Source organism: Macaca mulatta, chromosome 1, assembly GCF_049350105.2.
Source record: "Macaca mulatta isolate MMU2019108-1 chromosome 1, T2T-MMU8v2.0, whole genome shotgun sequence".
In the NCBI taxonomy this organism is placed as follows: Eukaryota; Metazoa; Chordata; class Mammalia; order Primates; family Cercopithecidae; genus Macaca; species Macaca mulatta.
The window spans coordinates 221,555,381-221,579,073 of NC_133406.1; the positions used below are offsets into that span (position 1 = coordinate 221,555,381).

Sequence of the window (23,693 nt, forward strand, 5' to 3'; positions counted from 1 at the left end):
TCTCTTCTGTAGAATGTATGCTAGAGCTGGTGCAGGTGGGCTGAGGTTGAGGTGGACAGCTGACGTGTTGAATACCTGCTGGGTGCCCAGGACTAAGCTGGGGACTTCTGTTTGTGTTGTTTATTATTTCTTCAAAGTCATACAACACCCCTGTGAGGTACATATGGCCACCTCACCTCCTTTAGATGATTTAGACTCTATGGGGAAGAAGCCAGGATAGGGATGTGGCTTGGGAGCGCCGGGAGGTCTGGTTTCTCCTGCTTGCCAGGTTCCTTTGGGTTAGTCACACTGAAAGCAACAGATTAAATGTGGCATGTCTATGTGGTGTGTCAGTTTTGCCTGTTGGGAGAGAAACTGTTAATTAAATTCATTAGTAATCTAAAATGTTAACACATAGGTATATTATGGAGAATAATGTTAACTTCACATAATTTAAAAGCAAGAACTAGTCATGGGGCAAAAAATCCCTTCTCAGAGCCAGGTCATTTATGATTAGTGGTTCTCTTTCCTCCACTGCCTCAGGGGGCGGCCTGAGAGGCGCCAGCTCTCCTCTCTGGCTGTGTGGAGGCTACCTGGGGGCCCTGTCTACCTCAGAGGCTGAACAAGAGGCCAGAGTGGATTCCATCATCCAGAGTGGGTTGGGGAAATGGTGTTCTCGTTAATTTTTTAATTGAAGTATGAGGAATGTCAAAATGGAAATCGAGCATGACTTTTCAACAAATTAGGATCTGGTAGTGCATGCCTCATTAAAACTATATTGACATGCATTGGCCAGGCTCGGCGGCTCGTGCCTGTAATCCCAGCACTTTGGGAGGCCAAGGCAGGTGGATAACTTGAGACCAGGAGTTCGAGACCAGCTTGGCCAACATGGTGAAACCCCATCACGACTGACAAAAAACTATATTGACATGCTTCAAAAGCCATTTTCGGATTGATGGCCTGGCTTTGAGCTCCTTGCTACGTGTGATGCTCATATAAGGGGCAGTGCACAGGCTTTGTACTGGATCCTGTGACTGATCCTGGAAGTTTTTTGAATGTTTTATTTTCATTACTGCCAGTGTTCTCTGGGAATGACAGTTTTTCTTCTTTCCTGTTTAACTGGATTTACAAAATGCTTTTATTCTGTAAGGATTGGTCTGTGCTGAGTATACTGTTGTGACACTGAAGTTCACATGCAGTTTTAGTTTCTTCCCAAAGCTGTATTTTCAGAAAATTCACACTATTATGCACCTGTCTAAAGGCAAAGGATCCAGGCCTTTGTCTGGTGTAATCTGGGATCAGCCAGATGTTTTGAAAGTAGCTAATGCACTGCTGCTCCGTGCAAACAGCAGTCACTCCTCCCTGCTCACCTGCCCAAGATAATGACGGTGGGGAGATTGTTGTTTTCAAGAAAAGTCTCCAGTTTTAAGACGGACGAGAATGTCAGGATTTGCCAGCATTCCCCATGAAGGGAATGGCCTCGCTTAGATGTCAGGGCCAGGAAACTGTGGGGGAATGGATCCAGTCCACCATGGTCTGATTATAGAGTGGCATTAAAGAGAAATATGAGGGATGCTTGGCAGCCAGGACAAGGCAGCCCAATTTATCATGCCAGATCAGCTTTCTTTTTTCTTCCCAGCATCAGAGTTTTTGCTGCCTTGGGATTATGAGGCCTGCTCTGATTGGTGGGAAATGACCTTCCTTTGCAGATGGCCAAAACATCATTTTCTTACATATTAATCCCATTGTGCTAGAGTGAATCCAGCCAAAATCTGTTGTTAAGCTGTTTCAAAAATACCCACATGTCCATGAGGGCCAAGAATCATATGATGTGAAGATGTTCCCTTGGCTTCATAAACTTGGCCCTTCTATGGCCTTACTCTGCACACTGGCAGCAAGAGCAGAAATGTCTCAGCTGGGGTGTATTTTGAGCCCTGAGCTGAGGAAGGTGTTTGTTTCTGCGTATTGGCACCCAGCAGGCCTTCCGTCCTTTGCCTTTTTAAGAGCAAACCAAAAATAGCCGTGAATCTGTTTAACTAGGCAAGAAAGTCTCTGCTTGCAAACATTGGGCACTTCATGTTTTTAGTTCCTTTACTTCTTTCTTTCTTATAGTCGCCCTAAGGCTCAGCTCTTGGGTGTCCCCAGACTTTACTCAAGCAAGGGGAAGACATCAGGGCTGGGAAAGTATCCAGGCCAGTGAGGTAAAGGTGGAAGAGACATTCTGATTTTTTACTGGGGAGTTGATAACTTCATAGGTTAATTCGTTTCAGCATATTCTTCTTTTTAAGTAGCTAGAACAGCGCTCTAGAAATAGAAAGAGCCAGCTGGGCATAGGTCTTCACACTGCCAGCCTCAGCAGTAGCCATACTTTGAAATTATCTCTGTCACACCCCTGCGTCGCCACCCCCATCAGGGCTGCATGAATCTGCAGGGAGTGTGATTTGACAGATGAGAAGGCTGAGCACATGGGGGACGTGTCCACGTTCGGGCCTCAGTGAACGAGTGAGTGGAGACCTGCTGCTTACGTTTCCAAGAACCTGCTGTCCATGAAGCAGCCCGTGGAGCCAGCTCACACACATTTGTAATTGATTGGTGACGTGAAGGCTGATACTATTAGTTAATAGTTCATTAATACGATTTATTAGCAGAATATCTGATGTCTGCTAAGCAGTGCTGCTCAGTTTTCAGTCTTTAATAGTTAAAGCAATGAAATCTGGAAATTATTTTTCCAGGGACAGCTGTGTGGAGCACAACTCAGTTTTGTCCCCCAGGTGATGAAGGTGCACTGGGCCTGGGACCCAAGATGACTACCCCGGCCTTTGGGGATCTTGAAGGCCAGATACCATCTGCTTTATCTGTGTTAATAGAGTAAGCAGGCTTACATTTTCTTCTTCCCTGGATTCCCCTTTAGCATTGTCATTCCAACAGTCTCAGACCAGCATGTTTCCTCCTTTATTTCAAAGACAACATTTAAAATGTCTTCACTTAGGCTGGGCCTGGTGGCTCACACTTACAATCCCAGCACTTTGGGAGGCCAAGGTGGGAGGACTGCTTGAGCTCAGGAGTTTGAGACCAGCCTGGGCAACATAGGGAGACTCCATCTCTACTGAAAATTTAAAAAAAATTTTGGGCATGGTGGCATGCTCCTGTGGTCCCAGCTACCCAGAAAGCTGAGGTGGGAGGATCACTTGAGCCCAGGAGGTCAAAGCCGCAGTGAGCTATGATCACCCCACTGTACTCCAGTTTGGGTGAGAGAATGAGACCCTGTTTTTTTTTCTTTTTTCTTTTTTTTAAAGTTTTTGCCTTTCTAAAGGGGTGTCAGCTGAAGTAGATGAAAAGGTAGTGGATTCAGTCGACATTTATTGAGCACCTCCTGGAAGTCAGGCACTGTGTTTTACTCTGGGAAGAAATGCAGCCTTTATTCCTTGCCTTCTCTTCCACAGGTCAAAATGCAAGGATTCTTCAGCTTGATCCCCGAAAAGAATGACCCTAGTTGGATTCTCTCGGGCCACTGGTCATTGACCAGTGAATAAGCTCTGAGGATGAGTAGCAAGAGCTGTAGAACTGAGTTATTCTTTCTGCAAGCATTTATTATATGCACCATAAGCTCTGAGGATGAGTAGCAAGAGCTGTAGAACTGAGTTATTCTTTCTGCAAGCATTTATTATGTGCACCATAAGCTCTGAGGATGAGTAGCAAGAGCTGTAGAACTGAGTTATTCTTTCTGCAAGCATTTATTATATGCGCCATCCATGCACCAGACACTGTTTAGGTGCCAGGGTTTTCGTGGAGAACCAGATGAAAGGCTTCACTATCTATGGAGCTGACGTTTCGTGGGGAATTAGTTTCTGGAAGGAGGACTTGGCTGTGGTCAGCTTTGCACGCTGTACATCTATTGAACAGGATAACTGGCAGCTGTGCTTATTTGTTTTACACATAAAGGCGTTAGAGGCTCTTTAATGGTCGTACCCAGCTCTCAGTAAATGTTGGTCCACTTCTGTAAGCCATTGCTCACCACCTTTTCACTGTTTTCTCAGCGACTTGTGCCTTGGTGCTTCTCAGATTCTTTTCCCAAAGTACTCGTGTCAATAGAGGAAGAAAGAAGAGCAGATACACATCTTTGGAGTTTTAGGGGAAAATCCAAAGGTGCCTGCCCCAAGGAGAGCATTGTATGTTTTGTCTTATTTAGAAATTGTATTCTGTCTGGGAATGTGGCAGTCACCTGAAGTTACAACTACTTGGGAGGCTGAGGTGGAAGGATCGCTTGAACCCCAGAGATTAAGACCAGCCTGGGCAACATAACTAGACCCCATCTCTTAAGAAAAAAAAATTAAAAAATAAATTGTATTCCAATCCATAAAGATGCCCACATGCAAGACATTTTAACATTAAAAAAATGCTTTTTCCACTGAAGTTCCCTATGGGTTTATGTTAAGGGTGGGGAAACTTGGCTTCCTCTCTCCCCCCCATCCTGGGGTCTGCCTGGAAGTTTTCTCCTCTGGGCCGAGTGTTGTCTCTGGAGCAGGAGCCGGGGAATGGATGGAATCATTGGTAATATGCACCAGCCCCTACACAGTCTCTGTTGTGACTGATGTTTCTGAGCGTATTCGGAGCTGTCGTATAGACAACACTGCTATAGTTCCCGTTATACAAGGAGAAAAAGCATTCCAGCCAAAAGCCTCCAGCAGGATTTTAATGAACTCCATTCCTTGGAAAATTGTGGTGAGTCTTTTCACATGGGCCTTTTGCTCTGTGAATGGGCGGCAGCTGTGGGGACTGAGGCAGGGAGAACAGGAGGCACGCTCTGGACCGTAGGTGCCAAGCTGGCCGTTTCCCGCCCAACCTGGCCTCTCCGGAGGGTGGCGGCCTTTCATGACCCTGGCCTGTTATCGACCTGAGGACCTGCCACCTAGTAGTGCAGCCTCTGATTTGTGTCCAGGTGGCAGCCAGGCAGCCCTTCTCCACCAGGAAGAAATGGCATGATTTGATTAGAAAGAGGAAGTGGGGTTTCCTGGGGTGCTTTCACCTGACCGGCTCCCTCATAGATTTGGCCAGAAGTGATTTCAGATTCTGATGAGTTCTGTTACATGCAGCATAATGGTTCCTCATTTTATCCAATTAAGAATGAGATGAATTGCCTCCTGTAAAGGCAATCCAGACAATTACGGTAGAATGAATGAGAGAGAAAGGAAATGAACCAAAGAGATTAGTAGGGCCATTGGCTTTATTTTGTGTGTGTGTTCCTTGGGGAGCAAAGACTGTTTCCAGGAGACTGTAACGATATATCCACCAGTCCTGAGCTGTCCTAGAACAGTCACGGTTGATTTTCCATTAGGGGAAGGGGCTTGAATTTCTCCAAAGCCAACTACTTTGAAAATTGATGTTCTCCCATCATCTTTAAGATAGTCACCCCAAGGCCGGGCGCGGTGGCTCAAGCCTGTAATCCCAGCACTTTGGGAGGCCGAGGCGGGCGGATCACGAGGTCAGGAGATCGAGACCATCCTGGCTAACACGGTGAAACCCCGTCTCTACTAAAAAAATACAAAAAGAAATTAGCCAGGCGTGGTGGCGGGCGCCTGTAGTCCCAGCTACTCCGGAGGCTGAGGCAGGAGAATGGCGTGAACCCGGGAGGCGGAGCTTGCAGTGAGCCGAGATCGCGCCACTGCACTCCAGTCTGGGCGACAGAGCGAGACTCCGTCTCAAAAAAAAAAAAAAAGATAGTCACCCCAGTAAGCTTTGGTTATTTTTCAGAGATTACAAATTTCAGGCCGGGCGCGGTGGCTCACGCCTGTAATCCCAGCACTTTGGGAGGCCGAGGCGGGCGGATCACAAGGTCAGGAGATCGAGACCACGGTGAAACCCTGTCTCTATTAAAAAATACAAAAAATTAGCCGGGCGCGGTGGCGGGCACCTGTAGTCCCAGCTCCTCGGGAGGCTGAGGCAGGAGAATGGCGTGAACCCGGGAGGCGGAGCTTGCAGTGAGCCGAGATCGCACCACTGCACTCCAGCCTGGGCGACACAGCGAGACTCCATCTCAAAAAAAAAAGAAAAAAAAAAAAATTTCAAAGTAGAAATTATTTTTTGTTTGATCTCAGATTAACAATTTGACTCTTCCCTCTTTCATTCCCTATAAAATACTTTTCAATTACGTGAAAAATATTTTTTTCATCTTTTTATTTATTTATTTTTATTTATTTATTTATTTTGAGACGGAGTCTCGCTCTGCCGCCCAGGCTGGAGTGCAGTGGCCGGATCTCAGCTCACTGCAAGCTCCGCCTCCCGGGTTCAGGCCATTCTCCTGACTCAGCCTCCCGAGTAGCTGGGACTACAGGCGCCCGCCACCACGCCCAGCTAATTTTTTGTATTTTTAGTAGAGACGGGGTTTCACCGTGTTAGCCCGGATGGTCTTTTTTCATCTTTTTAAATTAAATATAGAAAAAAGAGACGGGGGTCTCACCATGTTGCCCAGGTTGGTCTCAAACTTCTAAACTCAAGCAGTCCTTCCACCTTGGCCTCCCAAAGTTCTGGGATTATAGGTGTGAGCCACTGTGCCTGGCCAAAATAAATAAATTTTTAATGGATCTCCATCAGATGTCAGCAAGTACTGATAGATGGTCTCATTATTAATACACTTCATCCAGGACCTTATCTGTCTTCATAGCCATTCTGTGAAGTGAGTGGGAGGAAACCGAGGAATGGAGGAGGGCAGTGAGTCTCGGACCTGATAAGTGATGCGTACGGTGAGGTTGGGAAGAAGAGGTGTCAAGCCCACCTCTTGATTCCAGTCAGTATTTTCCACTGAATTACAGTCTTACAAATGAAAATATTATAGAGTGCCATTTCTTACATGTCCTGCCAAAGCTAAGTCATCTTTTAAAAGTGAAAATGTAAAGGAAATTTATAATGAGGGCTGGGGAAGAAAGGTCACCATGGAAGTACCTCAGGGAAAAGGACTTAAACTTCTCTTCCTGCCGCTGCTGGTGTGGAGCTCTGGGCAGGCGATGCTCCTCCAGAGCTTGACCAGCAGAGGAGCCGCCACTGCCTTCAACCGACCGGGCTGTGGGGAACCCAGGCTCAGCTGGAACAGTGGGGCAGAGGCAAAGCTTCCTATTGCAGCCCCGCGCCCCTCCACACTTTGCATTGTGTGTGTTTGGGGGGATAGTGCTATTTTGAAAGCATCCCGCCCAGACACAAGTAGCATATCACTATACTTTCAGTTAAAACAAATGTAAAAAGTTTGGAAAAAGCAGTGCACTGCAAGAACCAATGGGATGGTTCAGTAAGGGGGCTTATTTCTAGGTGGCATGTCCTTTTGCTGTTACAAATGGGCTCTTGTCCCCCCATCTCCCCTGGCATCTTATCTGTTCTAACTGGTTTATGCTGAAGCACAGGCTGATTTTGGTACATTTAATTTAAAGGCAGTCACCTAAGAGGCAAACAGGCAGTGCTTGAAGACAGCTGCAGAGCTCCGGGCTGAGTGGCAGAAGCAAATGGGTCAGAATTCTCAGAAACAGACCTAGTAATGGAACAACTTAGAACAATCACAAGTGGTATTCCTATTGGGGAGAAAAATAATTGTTCAATAAATGTGTTGAAACAGCTAATACTTTTGAAGGAAAACACACTAAAACTCTATTGCAACGGCATGTTTAACTTAGAATATTTCATATTTCTCATGGACTGAAGAATTAACCTTTAAACGAACATGAAAGACCCAGAGAGCAAACATCAGTATTTGATCTTGAGATGGAAGAGGCTTTTAGAAGGTGCATAAGCCAGTGCCGAAATGATAGCTTTGACTGCATGCAAATTTAACTTAGAAGTTTACACAAAATGAAAAAGCAAGGAACACACTCTGAAAAGCATTTGTACCTTTTGGTAAAACACTTCTATCTTTAAATCTGAAAACACCTGCTGAGGCTATTACAGTTGTCGTCCCCATTGGAAAGATGAAGAAGCAGGGCCTCCAGCAGTTTATCCAGGGTCATCAAGTATGGTGGTGGAGCTAAGCTTTGAACCCAGACAACCTGACTCCAGGGCTGTTAGCCACCACACGGCATTGCCTCCATCAATAAGAAAAGTGGGAATACTTTGTTAGGACAAAGAGCTGGCTACATAGGCGGTTCACAGAGGAAGAAACGCAAATGCCTAATATGTGAAACTTTTGGTCCTCACTGGTAGTCAGAGGTGCCAAATAAACCGGGATGGGATGGCTGGAAAAGGCTTCTTCATGGACGACTGTTTGTTCTGCTTGGTAGGTGGATTCGTTTCTTGTTGGACTGTGACCTGCACATTTCGTGACTTTCTAGTAAAGTGGATCCCCTCACCTTGGCATTGAGTCCCTTGAGGGATAAAGGGCAGCGATTGACTGGGAGAAATCCAGAGTCTGGATAATCAGACTCCCTTGTCTATTAGGAGCATCATCACCCATGTTGGCATATTAAAGGCTCTGAGAAGTCCCGCAGTTAATAAAAAAAGAACTGAACCTGTTTTTCATAACTCACTTTCAAGGAATGCGCTTTGGGAAACATTGGTTTCCTGGGAAGGGTCATAACCTACACACTAAATGACCTGGATTCTACACCCTTTTTTGACAATGTCCCTAAGTGTGATGTTAGCCAAACCTTTTATTTTCATAACTGTTTGGTAAAATTGGATAGAAGGAAACATAGCTTTTTTGGAATTATTTATTTATTTTTGCAAATAGAGAATTGCTTCAGGAAACTTCCTCCTGCTTCAATAGGAGGGACAAAGGTAGATGAAAAGAAAGCACTGTGTCCATTAAGAAGGTGCCTTGGCAAATCTTATTGGAAGTCAGGAGACCTGGGCTGTGGCTTTGAGTCTGCCACTAAGTTGCTTTGGGAATTGCAGATCTCCCCGGGTCTCAGGCCCTCACTCTGCAAAGTGCCGGCCTGATGGCCTCTCCGTCTCTCAGAACCAGGGGTCTGTTGCCTAGAACTAAAAGAACATCACCATGGATACTCTTCTGTTGATGTCACCACTTTCAGGCTCCCCTTTTGCTGGCAGAAGAGGCCTCAGTTTCTCTCAGGTCTGTGACCTGCCCCATCTGGTAAATAGGTGGAGAGAACACAATAGGTAGGGGCCTCCAGCAGATGCTCCAGCCCACTGTCTTTGTCCCTGGGTGGCTCACTAGGGCCAGAAGAGAAGGCTCACTGGGACTTGAATCCTTGCTTGGTCACCTTCCATCTTTGAGACCTTGGGCAGGAGACTTCATCTCTCATAGTTTCCGAAAGCTGAATTCATGAGACGGTTGTGAGGATTCGGGGTGCGTGTAAACTGCAGACGTGAGTGGAAGACAGGCACTTAATTGATGCCAGCTGATGCCTTTACCGCCTTCATTGGGTCCCTAGGGCTGGTTGGCTCACTCCTGGGTTCTGTCAGCCTAGAGGCTGTACTCTGACGCCCTGGGCAGGCTTCTGGGCTGCGTTTTCACAGGTGAACCCAGTCCCAGTCTTGGTGCCAGTGGGGCATTTTATAACCCGGTGCACGTTTGCAAGGACTCGGCTTATTTAACTGAGGAAGGAGATTAAGAGGCCCTCCGTCGAGGCCTTGTAGATAGTCATGAGAACTTGTCAAGGTGAGGATCCCCGAACAGGAAGCTGGAAACTCCACGGCCCCCCACCCAAAGGCGAGTCGTGGAGGTCAGAAGGTGAGCGTCCAGGCTGTGGCTGACTGGTTTCCGTTCTGCAGAGATAAGGGTCATCTGACACCAGCTGCACCGTCTGCCCTGGTGGGGTCTCTTCCCCTCCTCTTCCTGATTGCTCACTAGGCGCTTTTCTTCCTGCTTCTGCTCCCTGAATGAGGAGCTGCCCCCGGTTATCTTTGGGAAAGTCTTTGGAAGCCCTGGGAGAGAAAGCTAGAGAAGAGCATGGCTAGATGGTCTGAGGCGGTAGGAAGGAGTCTTAGGTTGATCTCGGTGTCCAAGGACAAGCCAGCCTTGCAGCCTCCCAGGTCATCAGACGCCTCACTCCTCAGCCTTCCGGAGGTGCCAGGTCACCTGTGAAACCCGGGTCCTCAGGATCCTTTCTGTCGGTTTCCCGCTTCCTTGCTGTTTACCCTCTTCCTTATCAGCACTGCTCACCTCTTGCTCCTCTTCCCTCTGAATCTCTTGTCCCCTTCTTGAACCCACATCTCCAGTCTCCCCCCAGGCATCCTTTTCCCCAGCGTGAGAGCCTCCCAGTCTATGTGTGAGGGTCCTATACAACCTCCCAGTGAGGGGCCTCTGTTCTGTAGCGTCTTTCCTCTCTGGGCCTCTCCTGGGACTGCTCTCTGGTGGGGAGGCTGTTTTAGCAGCTCACCTGCTGCACCTGTTCATGACCCTGATGCAGAAAATACTTGTGAGGTGCCACTAGCCAAGAAGCAGATCAAGGCTGGAAGTGGAGTCCATTTGTTTTGCAGACTTCCTTGGAAACAGGTTAGCCATTTAGTGCCCCCTACCACTCCTTTATATGCCAGGCCAGAGAAGCCTGTTGTGGTGTACTTGGGAATTCAGGTTCTACAAAATTCTTGATTAGGTGTTTCTAGGCTGTTAGTCTGAGATTGGATGCCTGAAATGCCTGGTTAGGAGCACTGAAGTTGATGGTGGAGTGCCTCGAAATCGAAAGGCACAATCCAGTTCAGCTCTCATCTTTATCACGTCTTAGCTGTGTGACCACTGAGCCTCAGTTTCCTCATCTGTGAGATGGGCATAACAACACTAACCTCAAGAATTAGAGATGGTAGGTGTAAAGCTTCTAGCTTACTACCTGGCTTGTAGTAGCTGACTGCAAGGAGTTCTGAGGTCATGTCAAACTTGCGTAAAATACTCTGCTGTTCTCCTGGGTTTTAAGAGATAACTATTGTGTGCCAGGTACTTTTCCAGACACTTTGCTTATTTAAACTGCACACCACAAGGTTGATCTTTTATGCCCATTTTACAGATGAGGAAACCAAGTGAGGTTTCATGAGTTGGTCCAAGCCTCACAGCTAATTAGTAAGGAACAGAGCTGGGATCTACCCCTGACTACAAAGCCTGTCTTCATCACGCTGTTTGTGCCCAAAGCTGCTCCAGGAGTAGCTTTCTCCTTGTCACTGCAGGTCACCAGAGGACGACTGGCTCTGAATGCAGCTACCTTCACAATTCTTAGCACCAGCAAGAAGTTATTCAGTCTCCATAGTGGGTAGCTTTCCCCTTCCCACGTTGACAGGGCGTCCTGTTCTGGCCTCCTGTGGTTGAAGGTGCACTGCTGATGGAGACAGAAGCATCCATGGTAACAAGCACAAGACCCCGACATCCCAGCTGCCAGCTGCCAAGCAGCAGTGCTGTGGGTGTCGGCGGGCGGGGAGGTTCCAGTGCACCCAGAGGCTTTGCACTGCTTACATAAAGGCGCTCCAGAGCCTTAGAAGGGATGCGTGGGGGAGGAATCGTCCCGCCCTCCTCCTTTTTTGGGTCATTGGCCCTCACTGGGCCGGACACTTCTTATTCACTAATCAGACGGTTTGCGGTTGCCCTTTGCCACATCTGTGGCTGCCTTCCTGGGCCTGTCGAGCTCACAATTAAGGTTCATTAGAGACCCTGTCAGTCATAGCACGCACAGACCCTGCCTGAGAGAGGCCTTGCCAAGGGGCTGGCCAGTCCCATGCCCCCACCAAAATGAGTCCCTTGGCAAAGGACTGCCGACCAAATTCTAGAGGCTTTGTGTGCAGGAGAGGGGGTGTGAGCAGCCCTTGTGAGACTCCAGACTCTCAGGTCCTAGTGGGCCCATTGCCTTTTATGTAATTGAAACCTTCAGGCGAGCACTGGAATTGATGTTCCAGATGGTGGCGGCGGGAGTGCTGTCAGATGGACGCTTTGGAGGGAGCATCTGACAGCCGGCCCCTCCAAAAAGAGATTTGGAGCCAAATGCAGAAGAGATTTAATGATCGTTAATCTCCCTCTCCCTCTTTCTGGAATATATTGGGACTCTTAATTACTATTGACTGGAAGCTAAAACAACACTCCTAGTTCAGAACAAAACTCTTTAGGAGATTTGCCCCAGGCTGAAAGGATTATCCTTCATACAAGGGGATTTTTTTTTTTTTTTTTTTTTGCCTCTTTCTAACCATGTGTTGAACATCAGTTGGGAGTAGAGGCAATATGTACATCAGGTGTTTTAAAGAGGCTTAATACTTCTTCACCCACATTGTTTTCTTGTCTCATTGACCTTCCTAGTCCCAAACGCTGCCTGTAGGGACAGCCAAATCTCCAGATTGTATCTAATGCACTGAAAGCACTGCTGTGTGCTGTAACTGTAGTCTTAGCACTGAGGGCCCTCTGGCTTCTGAGCACCTGCGGGATGCCATGATGCTTATCTCTACCCCCATACCCTAACACAGTCTTTGGCCACATGTTGATGCCAAATAAATATGAGATAATAAACCAAAAACCCTGCTATCCCCAAATTCTGAGGGGAGTCCACATTAGACATTCTAGGCTATGTGATCTGAGACCGAGAGATGAGAGGGGACAGGGATACCTCGTGAAGCTGAGCTGTGACTCAGGAGACCTCAGCCCCTGGCACTCAAGGGCTGGTGATCCCGGCAGGTGGCAGTATATGGACAGAGTCTTTTTTTTTTTCCTTAGACGGAGTCTTGCTCAGTTGCCCAGGCTGGAGTGCAGTGGCGTGATCTCCGTTCACTGCAAGCTCCGCCTCCCGGGCTCATGCCATTCTTCTGCGTCAGCCTCCTGGGTAGCTGGGACTACAGGCACCTGCCATCATACCCGGCTGATTTTTTTTGTATTTTTAGCAGAGATGGCGGGGTTTCACCATGTCAGCCAGGATGGTCTTGATCTCCTGACTTCGTGATCCGCCCGCCTCGGCCTCCCAAAGTGCTGGGATTACAGGTGTGAGCCACCACGCCTGGCCTGGACAGAGTTTTTAAGGTCACGGAGTCATGAATCAGCTGGGGCTGGGTGCATGCACCCTGAATATCTAGGTGACCCTGAGTAAGCTACCTAGACTCCAGGCCTCATTTTCCTCATCTTTGTAATGGAGAGAATTCTGGATTTGCCTCATTCTCAAAGAGGGCAGTTGTGATTATTAAAGGACGTCGTGTGGGGAAAATGCTCGGTGCAAATCATCCAAGGAAGGTGGTGGAATCTTCACCTTCCAGTAGTAGCTGGAACTGCTGGCCTGTACCACTGTGCCTGGCTAATTTTTATATTTTTAGTGGAGATGGGGTTTTACCATTTTGGCCAGGCTGGTCTCAAAACTCCTGACCTCAAGTGATCTGCCTGCCTCAGCCTCCCAAAGTGCTGAGATTACAGGCATGAGCCACTACGCCCAGTCATATATATATATATGTGTGTGTGTGTGTGTGTATATATATATATATATATATATATATATATATGTATTTTTTTTTCTTTTTTTTTTTTTCTGAGATGGAGTCTCACTCTGTCTGGGCAACTGAGCAAGACTCCATCTCGGGAAAAGAAAAAAAAAAAAAGACTGTCCATATACTGCCACCTGCCGGGATCACCAGCCCTTGAGTGCCAGGGGCTGAGGTCTCCTGAGTCACAGCTCAGCTCCACGAGGCATCCCTGTCCCCTCTCATCTCTTGGTCTCAGATCACACAGCCTAGAATGTCTAATGTGGACTCCTCTCAGAATTTGGGGATAGCGGGATTTTCGGTTCATTATCTCATGAAGGTGGTGACAGGAGTGGCTGGAATCCATTGTTTTGCCGTGATCACTGAGCTGTCCTTTTAAGGAGGAGAGTGCGTGCCCCTTGTCAAAAGCAGCCTGTGTTTCTCTGTTTGGCCAGATAGGTGGGTGGTTGCTGCTTGATCAGGCTCTGAAAGGTCGTGCCTTCTTCCAGGTGGGAGAGAGACTGTGAGGTGAGCTCAGATCTTACAATGACAAGCAAGCATTTCTCCCATTACCTCTTTTTTTTTTTTTTTTTTTTTTTTGAGACGTAGTTTCGCTTTGTCACCCAGGCTGGAGTGCAGTGGCGTGATCTCGGCTCACTGCAGCCTCCGCCTCCCGAGATCAAGTGATTCTCCAGCCTCAGCATCTGGAGTAGCTGGAACTACTGACCTGTACCACTGTGCCTGGCTAATTTTTATATTTTTAGTGGAGATGGGGTTTTACCATTTTGGCCAGGTTGGTCTCAAAACCCCTGACCTCAAGTGATCTGCCTGCCTCGGCCTCCCAAAGTGCTGGGATTACAGGCATGAGCCACTGCGCCCAGCCGTAGATAGATAGATAGATGGATAGATGGATGGATGGATGGATAGATAGATAGATAGATAGATAGATAGATAGATAGATAGATAGATAGATAAGATAGATAGAGAGATAGAGAGAGATATTTTTAGATGGAGTCTCACTCTGTCTCCCAGGCTGGAATATAGTTGTGCGATCTCGGCTCACTGCAACTTCAGCTTCCCCAATTCAAGCAATTGTCCTGCTTCCACCTCCCGAGTAGCTGGGACTACAGATGCGTACCACTACAGCCAGCTAATCTGTGTACATTTAGTAGAGATGAGATTTCACCGTGTTGGCCAGGCTGGTCTCTAACTCCCAACCTCAAGTGATGCCACCATGCCCGGCCTACTGCTGTTACCTCTTGTACTTCACCTCTTGAGTCTTGACAGTGCAGGCATTAAGCAGGGCATGTGACAGGGCGGAACTGCAGCTGGAGTCCAGGAGGGAGGCAGGCAGGAGGGGCACTGGGTGCAGCTCGGGCTGCTGGAGGCCAGTGGAGATGTAGTTCCTGCCCAAGAGCGGTCACTTCTTTATAGAGTGCCATCCACCTTGTCCACAGCCTGTTGTGTGAAGGTATGTCCCAATCCTCATTTTAGAGCAGTTCAATGAATGTTTATTGCTACTGCTCCTCCCTGCATTACTGGAGTATCATAATAACCTGTAGACAGGCCTTCCTGCTTGTCGTCCCCGCCTGCCCCAGCCTGCTCTGCGTACGGAGTAGTCTTGCCAAAATGCACTTCGGATAATGTCCCTTTATGACTCCACATTGTCGGGATCAAGCCCGGAGAACACATCTGGGTGGAAGAGCTCTTGATCTGGCCCTGTCCCTTCCTCCTGCTTCCTCGTCTTGCACACTCCCGGGCCTGTGCCCTGTCTTGTTGCATCTTTTGTACATGCTGTTTCCTTGACTGGGACACATGTCCACACCAACTCTGCTCCCACTAACTGCTCATCTTCACACCTCCGCTGGGACCTCACTTCCCTCACGCCCCCACCCTGCCCCCAGGCATGCCCCTTGCTTCTCCTGTCTCTTGGGAGTTGCTCCATCCTAGGAGCTTTTGGCTCTGGGAGGGCAGGGATCTTGTCTTTTGTTCACCTTTGTATCCCCACTGTCAAGCCTGAAGTGGACATTCAGTGAGTGCACGCCTACTTGAGCCCCTATGAATGCAAGGCCCTGCCTAAGCTGAAGCACCAGGGTCAGAGTGACAAGAGAATAGTTGTGTCTTTAAAGAGCTCATAGCCATGGTGGGAGATAGATACTCAGGATGGATAGAACGCAAGGCTTCTTTTTTATTTTGAAGATGGAGTTTCGCTCTTGTTGCCCAGGCTGGAGGGTGATGGCGCAGTCTTGGCTCACTACAGCCTCTGCCTCCCGGGTTCAAGTGATTCTCCTGCCTCAGCCTCCCAATAGCTGGGATTACAGATGCCTGCCACCACGCCCCGCTAATTTTTTGTATTTTTAGTAGAGATGGGGTTTCACTGTGTTGGCCAGGGTGGTCTCAAACTCCTGACCTCAGGTGATCCACCCGCCTTGGCCTCCCAAAGTGCTGGGGTTGCAGAGGTGAGCCACCACTCCTGGCCAGAATGCAAGGCTTCTGATATGAGGAACATGGGCACTGTGGAGCACCACGGAGGACACCATGGCCCACCCTTGGCAGACGAGTCCCAGGGAAAGCTTAGAGTGGGCAGAGCCTGAGACACAGCTGGTGGGTGGTGGGAAGGAACTAACTGGGCAGGGACTGAGCAGGAGCAGGTGGGTTTCTGCCCTGTTAGATAGAGCCTGTGAATTGGTGTCTGGTGAGCTTTGAGTTTTGATTCAGGTCACATGGGTCCCTTACCAAAAAGCAGGTGATGGGCGCACACTCTGGTTTTGCTGAGGATCAGCTGCTAGCTCCCACTCAGACTTTCTGGATGGGTAAGAGACAGAGATCAGCAGGTTCCCTGCAATTTTTAAGATCATAACTGAGAAATGTGCCCTTGTAAGCCTGTTGATCCAAGAGCCTGCCTGCCTCTAGAAAAGCCCACATCAGTCTTTTCCTGGGAGTCAGTGGCCTTGTTGCCTCTGTTGAGACAGAGTTCTTTATTGACCTCACAGGGAGCTGGGACTTTCTGAATCAGACCATTCAGGTCTCTCAGTTCCTACTGACTCCTTTACAGCCCTGGTGGGAACAGCTGCTGCTCTTGAGGGAACCTAAAGTAAACTCCTGGCTTGCCATTTTCCCGAACTCGTAGATTTTGGCAGAGGAGAATGGTGGAGAGTTCGGGCCTTTGTTCCTGATCCTGTCGCCCTCATGAGTTAAGATTTGGCAGCCCTTCTCTTAACTGCTGGGGACATAGGGTATCCTCAAAAGTAGAGTTAAATTACTGGTTTAAAGCGTTTGTGCTCCAGACTCCAGTGTACTTCATGATACAGAAAGCAAAGAATTGAAAGGGTATCAGCTGTTTAGGGAAAACGACTGCTGCTACAACCTGGAAGCCGAATAGGCAGATGTCCCCTCTGGGCGGAGCAGGGGGCTAACCTCACTTTCGTATGTTATTGTAGGTCATCTGCCTATGTGCAGGCCATTTCAGTCTCATTGGAAATACCTGTAAAAATGCCTGGACTTGTAAAAATGCAAACAATAGAGCACGTAGCTCTAAGGGGGTTGTTTAGTCCTCCCCTGAATTCTGTTAATGCCTTCAAATACCAGAAGAGCTTTCCTATGTGCCATCTGCAGGAAGCACTCTAGGAAGGAGAGGATCCAGCCTGGCTTCTCCCAGGCTAGGTGTTCCTTCCTCTTTCACCTTTTTAAAAGGCTCACCTGAGGCTGCTGAAAAGGTGGCAAAAGACAGGACCGCATGCTTCATTCCCAGCAAGAGTGTCAGGCAAAATTCGAACTCCTTGATCACCCATTGGTTTCCACATTCTTTCCATTCCGGAGACCAAGGGGAGATTTGCCGATGCCGATGCTCCGTGGGCTTTGCAAAGCTTTCCCTAATTAAAGGCCTCCCGGCTGTGTGCATAGCTCTTCTGCTGCAAATCTCTGCCCTTTTGTGTTTGTGTTTAAAATTCCATCTTTCCAAAATGTTTGCCCACTCAGCAAGTCTCCTCCAAAGGTTTGGGGGAAGGTTTTTTTGTTTTTTTTTTTTCCTTTTTGGTTTTTATTCTGCCTATGTGTAGGAAATTTAAGTCTCTTAGGAATTGCTTGTGAAAATGCTCTCTGGTCTTTTTTAAAACCATGATAAGTGTCTCTCACCATGGCATTGGAAGCTGGCAAGGGATGCCCCTGGTGTCCGTGCTGTTAGCTGCCACTTGAGCTTTTAGATGGAGTTACTGGAGTATCATTTTGGTTCCATTCTAAGGAAAATGAACAAAAGAACTTTTCCCTCCTGTTTAACGTGCAGCAGTGCTACAAGGTGAGAGAAGTACGTAAGCGAGGAATCTGAACCAGGTCAGGATCAGGGCAAGGTGGTAGGATGCTGAGCTCTCCAGCAGTGAAAAAGATGGTTCTTGTCACCTAGAGCTGGAGGCATAATTCAAGTGAAGTGCATATAGGCCCCTTCCTTGGCCTTGTCCTCATAGGATTTTTTTCCTACACGATCTATCCAGCTCCTTCATTTGGGGAACCTTATGGGCTCCTGTTGTTGTTGGAAGCCAGAGAACAGTGTTTGGAGAGCTTCCATTGAGGAGGGTCTGAAGACTATCTCTTTAAGTTAGATCCTGCCCTCTGGTTGATGAGAAATGTGAGATGTAAAAGTGAATTGGAGAGAGATCCCACTTCCCCATCTGCCAGAAAAGGCAGACAACGCTCCCTCCCCAGAGCTGTTAGAAAGCCAACATCTCGCGGTTGGCAGGCACTGGCCCTGGATGAGGAATTCCTGGGTCGCCCCCCTTAGAACATGTCTGGTTTTGGAAGCAGGTTAAAAATACTTGAGGAGGGCATGGCATGCTCAGTCTGTTTCCCTGATGTTTGAAATAGGCCAGGAATGTGGGCCCGGAAGCCCAGAGGAGCCTGTGTGTCCCGCAGGGCTTTGTAGTTGGAGCCTGGGGTTTCTTCTCTCCGTCATCACCCCTGTAACTGCCAGTGACCACGTGCCAGATCCGTGAAGGGCACACTGAAATTGATGAAGATCTGTGCCATGGGTAGCAGGGAAAACTGGGCTCCCTTTAGTAAGCAGGATGGTGTTGGGGTCTGAGGGGAGGCAAGGGGTGGACTCGGAATCTCTCCTAGAAGAGAAAAGAGGAGGGAATTTGGATTCTGTATACAAATATAGAATTCCCTAAGAGTTTTAAATTTGAACATGGCATTCAGGGGAGAAGCTTATGGGGTGCAAGCCTTTTCCTTCTTCCCCTTGTTGTGAATAATTCACTTAGCTGCTTGCGCCTGTGTCCTAAGGCTGTGAGCAGAAGAGCCGGGCAGGCCACAGTTGGTTGGAGCCTCAGAGTACCTTGCTCAGTAAAGGTTTGTTTTAGGAAGGATGACACAAACTTTTGATTAACTCTCAAGTCTTGAACTATGAAACTTTGTAGGATGTTGATACTAAAATAAACCTTACTGATTATCTCATCTAATGGTTTTCAAACATTTTGAAAATTGGTACAACCCTTTTTTCAAGCAAGATCTTAGAACTTGAATAAACCAGGTAGAAGGTGATGGGCCCAGACTTCCTCTCCCATGCTTGTCACCCTGAGCTCCTCCCTCTGTACTCACAGCCCTCAAGGCGCTCCTGTCTCAAAGAACCATCCATTGCAGAGACCAGGTAGCCGCGGCCCATGCCCAATGTAGCGCCGTTTCGTGGCAGAACCAGCTCTGACTTCCAGGCCAGTGGCGAGTCCCTGCATTCCCTTGGTTTATTTTGATGTAGGAGAAGCTCTGGGTGGTACGAGTGAAGAGTCAAACAACTACAACTGAGAGTGCGGAGAAAGACAACACTGCCCATGGTTCCTGACACCCAGGCTCGCTTTTTACCAGCCTAACCCTGGGTCACACGACGTACTCGTATTCTGAAACCGTTGGTTCCCTGCATGTCTACCTGTGATGTCTTGGATCCCTGTGGTTCTCTCTGCCTAAAATATCCTCTCTTGATTCACCTTTTCTTCTTAAACAACAGCTTTCTGGAGATATGATTCATATAACATAACATTTACACTTTTAAAATGTACGGTCCAGTGGTTTTTAGTGCACTCAAGAGTTGTGCAGCTGGCTGGGTGTAGTGGCTCATGCCTGTAATCCCAGCACTTTGGGAGGGCGAGGCAGGCGGATCACTTGAGGCCAGGAGTTCAAGACCAGCCTGACCAACATAGTGAAACTCCCGTCTTTACTATAAAAGAAAATATTAGCCAGGCATGGTGGCGAGCACCTGTAGTCCCAGCTACTCAGGCGGCTGAGGCAGGAGAATTGCTTGAACCTGGGAGTAGGTGGAGGCTGCAGTGAGCCGAAATCGCTCCATTGCACTCCAGTCTGGGTGATGACAAAAATAAAAAAATAAAAAAAATAAAAGTTGTGCAGCCATCAGCATTCGGCATCCCACGCTGCCCGCCTTTGACCGACAGACCCTCCTTCTGCACCTTCATCCTTGGGCTGCTTTGCGACCTGCCCTAACTGCCGCACCCGCCTCACTTCCTGTAACTCAGCTCAGATGTGGCCCCCTGGAGATGTCCCCTCCCGTCTCCCCTGCTTGGTCATTTCTGTGGGTGACTCAGTGAAATTACAGCAAAACCTGATGAGACATCCATCCAGTGGAAGGAATCCAGCGTGAAACATTGTGGCCAGACAGCCTGGGTGACTTTTGTGTTGAAAACAGGGAAGCCACCGACTTGTTGAGTCTACCTCAGCACCCGCTCCCCCACTCAGACACACAAACATGGCACAAACACTGCCGCTTGAAGAGAAGCAGAAGTATTACTGGAATCTTGGTAGGTCGTTGAGGTTTAGAAGCTTGTGGTCGTGAGGGTTTTTTGGAGAATCTTGGAGGGAGCCAGACCTCCGCCCTCTGACTCAGTGGCTCCGTGCTCTGAGCTGGTCAGCCTCTGCTGTGGCTTCAAAGGTCATTCGCCTCCCAGGGGGCTATCAGGACCCATGGGGTGAGGAGTACAGGACTCAGCACCTCGCCTGGCTCGTTGGGGGACTGAGCAGGTACGGCAGGATGACTGTGGCTCACTTCCATGTATGGGCCCTGGAGGTCACGGAGTTCCTCATCTTGGAGCAGATCCTCTTGGACTCGAGGGTGTTTCATGGGCTTTCAGATTCCAAAGTATCCCCTGCGCTGCCGTTGCCCATGGTGGCCTGGCCATGTGACTCTTTACTGTCACGTTCTGCCTCGGGTATCTCGTTTCTGCCAAACAGAGTATGTGAGATTTCCCTGGCATCCCCATCAGTGTCGACGTGCAGATAACTGTCAACCACAGACCCCGACGCCGTTGGTCTGTCCTGGGCGATCATGAGCCCCCCAGATCAGTGGCAAAGAACAGCCCTTCCTGCGCTGCTCCGTCTGGCTCCTCCCGCATTCGGGTGGCACGCCCTCAGGTTTCCCCCCTGCATTCTTATTTTGTAACTTCCGTGGTAGTCCATTCATAGTTTTCACCCTAAACTCTTAAGTTTAGACGTGGACATTTGACACACATGTGGTTTTTAAAGCCTGAGGCCAGGCCTAACCCTTTATCCAGTGATGACAAAATGGATGGATTTCCCGTTACCCTCCCTGCAATTAGGCCTTGATGCTCTACCCTAGGAGGTTTGTATGAGGTTCCATTCGCATTGGCCTCATTGTGTGAAAACCGCATCTTGCCAAGTACTTCTCTCTGCCACCATCCAGCTGGTGACTCTTTCAGCTGAAGTATTTTGCCCACTAGGTTTTTCACCAGGCATCATTCTAGAGTCCCCATGACCTTAGGGTGGGATTGCATGGCTTTCATTGAATTACCTGCTGTGTGACTGTAGCCAAGTTGCTTAACCTACCTGTGCCTCTTTTTTTCACCTGTGAACAATAATGTGGGATAATAACACCCCTGCCTCCTACAGGGTTGCTGTGATGATAAAATGAGGATGTGTGTTACATGCCTTTTACATGGTGAGACTTAAACATCTTTGCTGTTATTCCTTTCATAACTTTGATAGTTCAGTGAGTCCTCACTTAACGTCGTCCTTAGGTTCTTGGGAATTATGACCTACAGCAAGCCCTTGAATAATGTTGTTTCATTAAAATGTTGACGAGAACAAAAAATTGGTTTCACTATGTATCTTTTCACTTAAACCAGAGGATGGAATCCCTCTGTGAAATTACAGTGTCTTTGGAGAAAAATCATCTTATATATGAGTTATGTTTGTATATTTTTACCTGGTCTTTTCCCAAAAAGATTTCAGGTGACAGAAGAATACAAACCAATGTGATAATCACTTTTTTTTATTTTTCGAGATGGAGTTTCTCTCTCTGTTGCCCAGGTTGGAGTGCAGTGGCGCCATCTCGGCTCACTGTACCCTCCACCTCCCAGGTTCAAGCGATTCTCCTCCCTTAAGCCTCCTAAGTAGCTGGAATTACAGGTGCTCGCCACAATGCCTGGCTAATTTTTTTTTGAGGGGGGAGTTGTATTTTTAGTAGGGATGGGGGTTTCACCATGTTGGTCAGGCTGGTCTTGAACTCCTGGCCTCAAGTGATCCGCCTGCCTCGGCCTCCCAAAGTGCTGGGATTGCAGGCATGAGCCACTGCATCTGGCCAATAATCCTAATAAAAATGTGGACTAAGAAAGCCAGACCAAGGACTGAGGACCGTCCCAGAAGAGAACAGCAGCTACCCCGTGCTTGCCTTCATGCTGGGAAGGCTGTAGGTCTGGCTTTAGGAGGAGGCTGTGTAGGGTACAAGGGGCAGCATCAGTGCCACAGCTGGCAGCAGCCCTACAGCAGGCGGCAGCCCACGCCCCGTGGGTGCACACCTTCGTCCAACTCAGGGCTGGCAGTCATGAGGATGAAATGCCATCCACGTCAAGGGTCGGTCTCTCTCCTACCCACCAAAGACCCCGTAGTCCCTCCTCTAAGGGAGGCGCTGAAGTGCAGAGAACTTGCTTCCCACCAAGGCAGGCTTGGGCTTCAAAAGATCAGAACCTGACCTGAGCGGCCCTCGTTTTCCACCATCCCACCAGCGCTTCAGAAGTCCTGCCAGCATCAAGCCAGGCACAAGGCAGTCCAGACAGCTCATCCCTGCCCTGGGGAGAGACATGCACATCACAAACCTGTGAGGCTCAACACCGCATCCTGCACAGGATGCAGGAGCATAGGGTCTCTGCCGACGCAGCTTTGGGAGGTTGCAGTGGAAGAGGCAGGCGTGGCCAAATCAGACCCTGAAGGATGACTTAGGTGGAGTTCGGGGAAGGAAGGTGGTCTGGATAGACGCGCAGGACGTTCGGTGGAGGGCAGGGGTGCGGGGGAGCCTCCCTGTGCTCCTTAGCCCGAGGCCATTGCCTGGCTGTAGGCGGTAGCTTCTCCTGCCGGCTGGGGGACTGCGGGCAGTTCTCAGCATTGAGTCCAAGATGACTTCCATTCTGGGGACTCGAAGGTGGTTGTGTATATTGTGCTTCATCTCTCAGGGATGAGTCCTTAATTAAAAGCAGCCAGGCAGCTTAGAGAGACCCTGGCTTCTCTGCACACAGGTGATGGGTTGTGCGCCTGGCCAGGAAACAGTTAATTTAATTAGGCTCCGAAGGCCTGGTTCATCCCCTTCAGGGAAGCTTAAGGTTACATGTGGACAACAGGAGCCTTGTGTGTGACTGTGGTTGACCCAAATACAGTGATTTTCATTTCTCCTTTCCATTTGTCGTCTTTGTTCTTCCCCTTCCTGACCCTTTCTTTAGGAAACTGTTGTGGCCCCTTCCAGGCTGCGAGCTTCCAGAGGGCAAAGCTTTGGGGTCTGGAGTATGAATGGCTGAAAGCGAGCCCAGGAGGCCTGCTTTTGTTTATTATTTATCTCCGGATGGTCAGGGCACCTGTCTGAGAAAAGAGATGGAGGGGACTTACCGTTTCCCGAAAAAACTCTTTGTTGTTAATGGCATGTGGAAGACTCATTTCTAAGTAGAATAAATCATTTGTTGGTCAAAAATGATTTCCTAATGTTGGCACTCTTGGCCAGCCTCAGTTGCATTAAACCCTAGGTAACCAACCACAACCCCCGCCTGGAGTCGTGTGCCTCATATGAGCGGGTACAGATGCTGCTGCACCTTCGAAGGGGTTACATGCTGGAAAACCCATTGGAAGTAGAAAATGCTTTTAATCCCCCTAACCTGCCAAGCATCATGGCTTCAGCTGGCTGACCCTAAACGTGCTCAGAACATGCCTACAGTTTGGTGAAAGCACCTGGCGCGCAGTGGCTGTAGAGTGTCATCACTCACCTTTGTGATCACGGGGCTGGTGGGGAGCTGCGGGAGCTGCTGTCTCCCTGCATCATGAGGGAGGATTGGACGGTGCATTGCTAGCCCAGGAAAAGATCAAAATTCAGA

At 48.6% G+C, this 23,693-nt stretch overlaps 1 protein-coding gene and 1 pseudogene across 5 annotated transcripts in view; one reads left to right on the forward strand and one right to left on the reverse strand.

Moving 5' to 3' along the window:
* The window catches only part of CAPZB (capping actin protein of muscle Z-line subunit beta), a 148,086-nt gene that overhangs the window by 66,136 nt on the left and 58,257 nt on the right, over positions 1-23,693 (forward strand). The gene's annotated exons all lie outside the window — the stretch shown is intronic.
* On the reverse strand, positions 18,014-19,704 carry LOC144335809 (uncharacterized; annotated as a pseudogene). Its single transcript, XR_013406998.1, has one exon. The product of XR_013406998.1 is annotated as an uncharacterized LOC144335809 (transcript).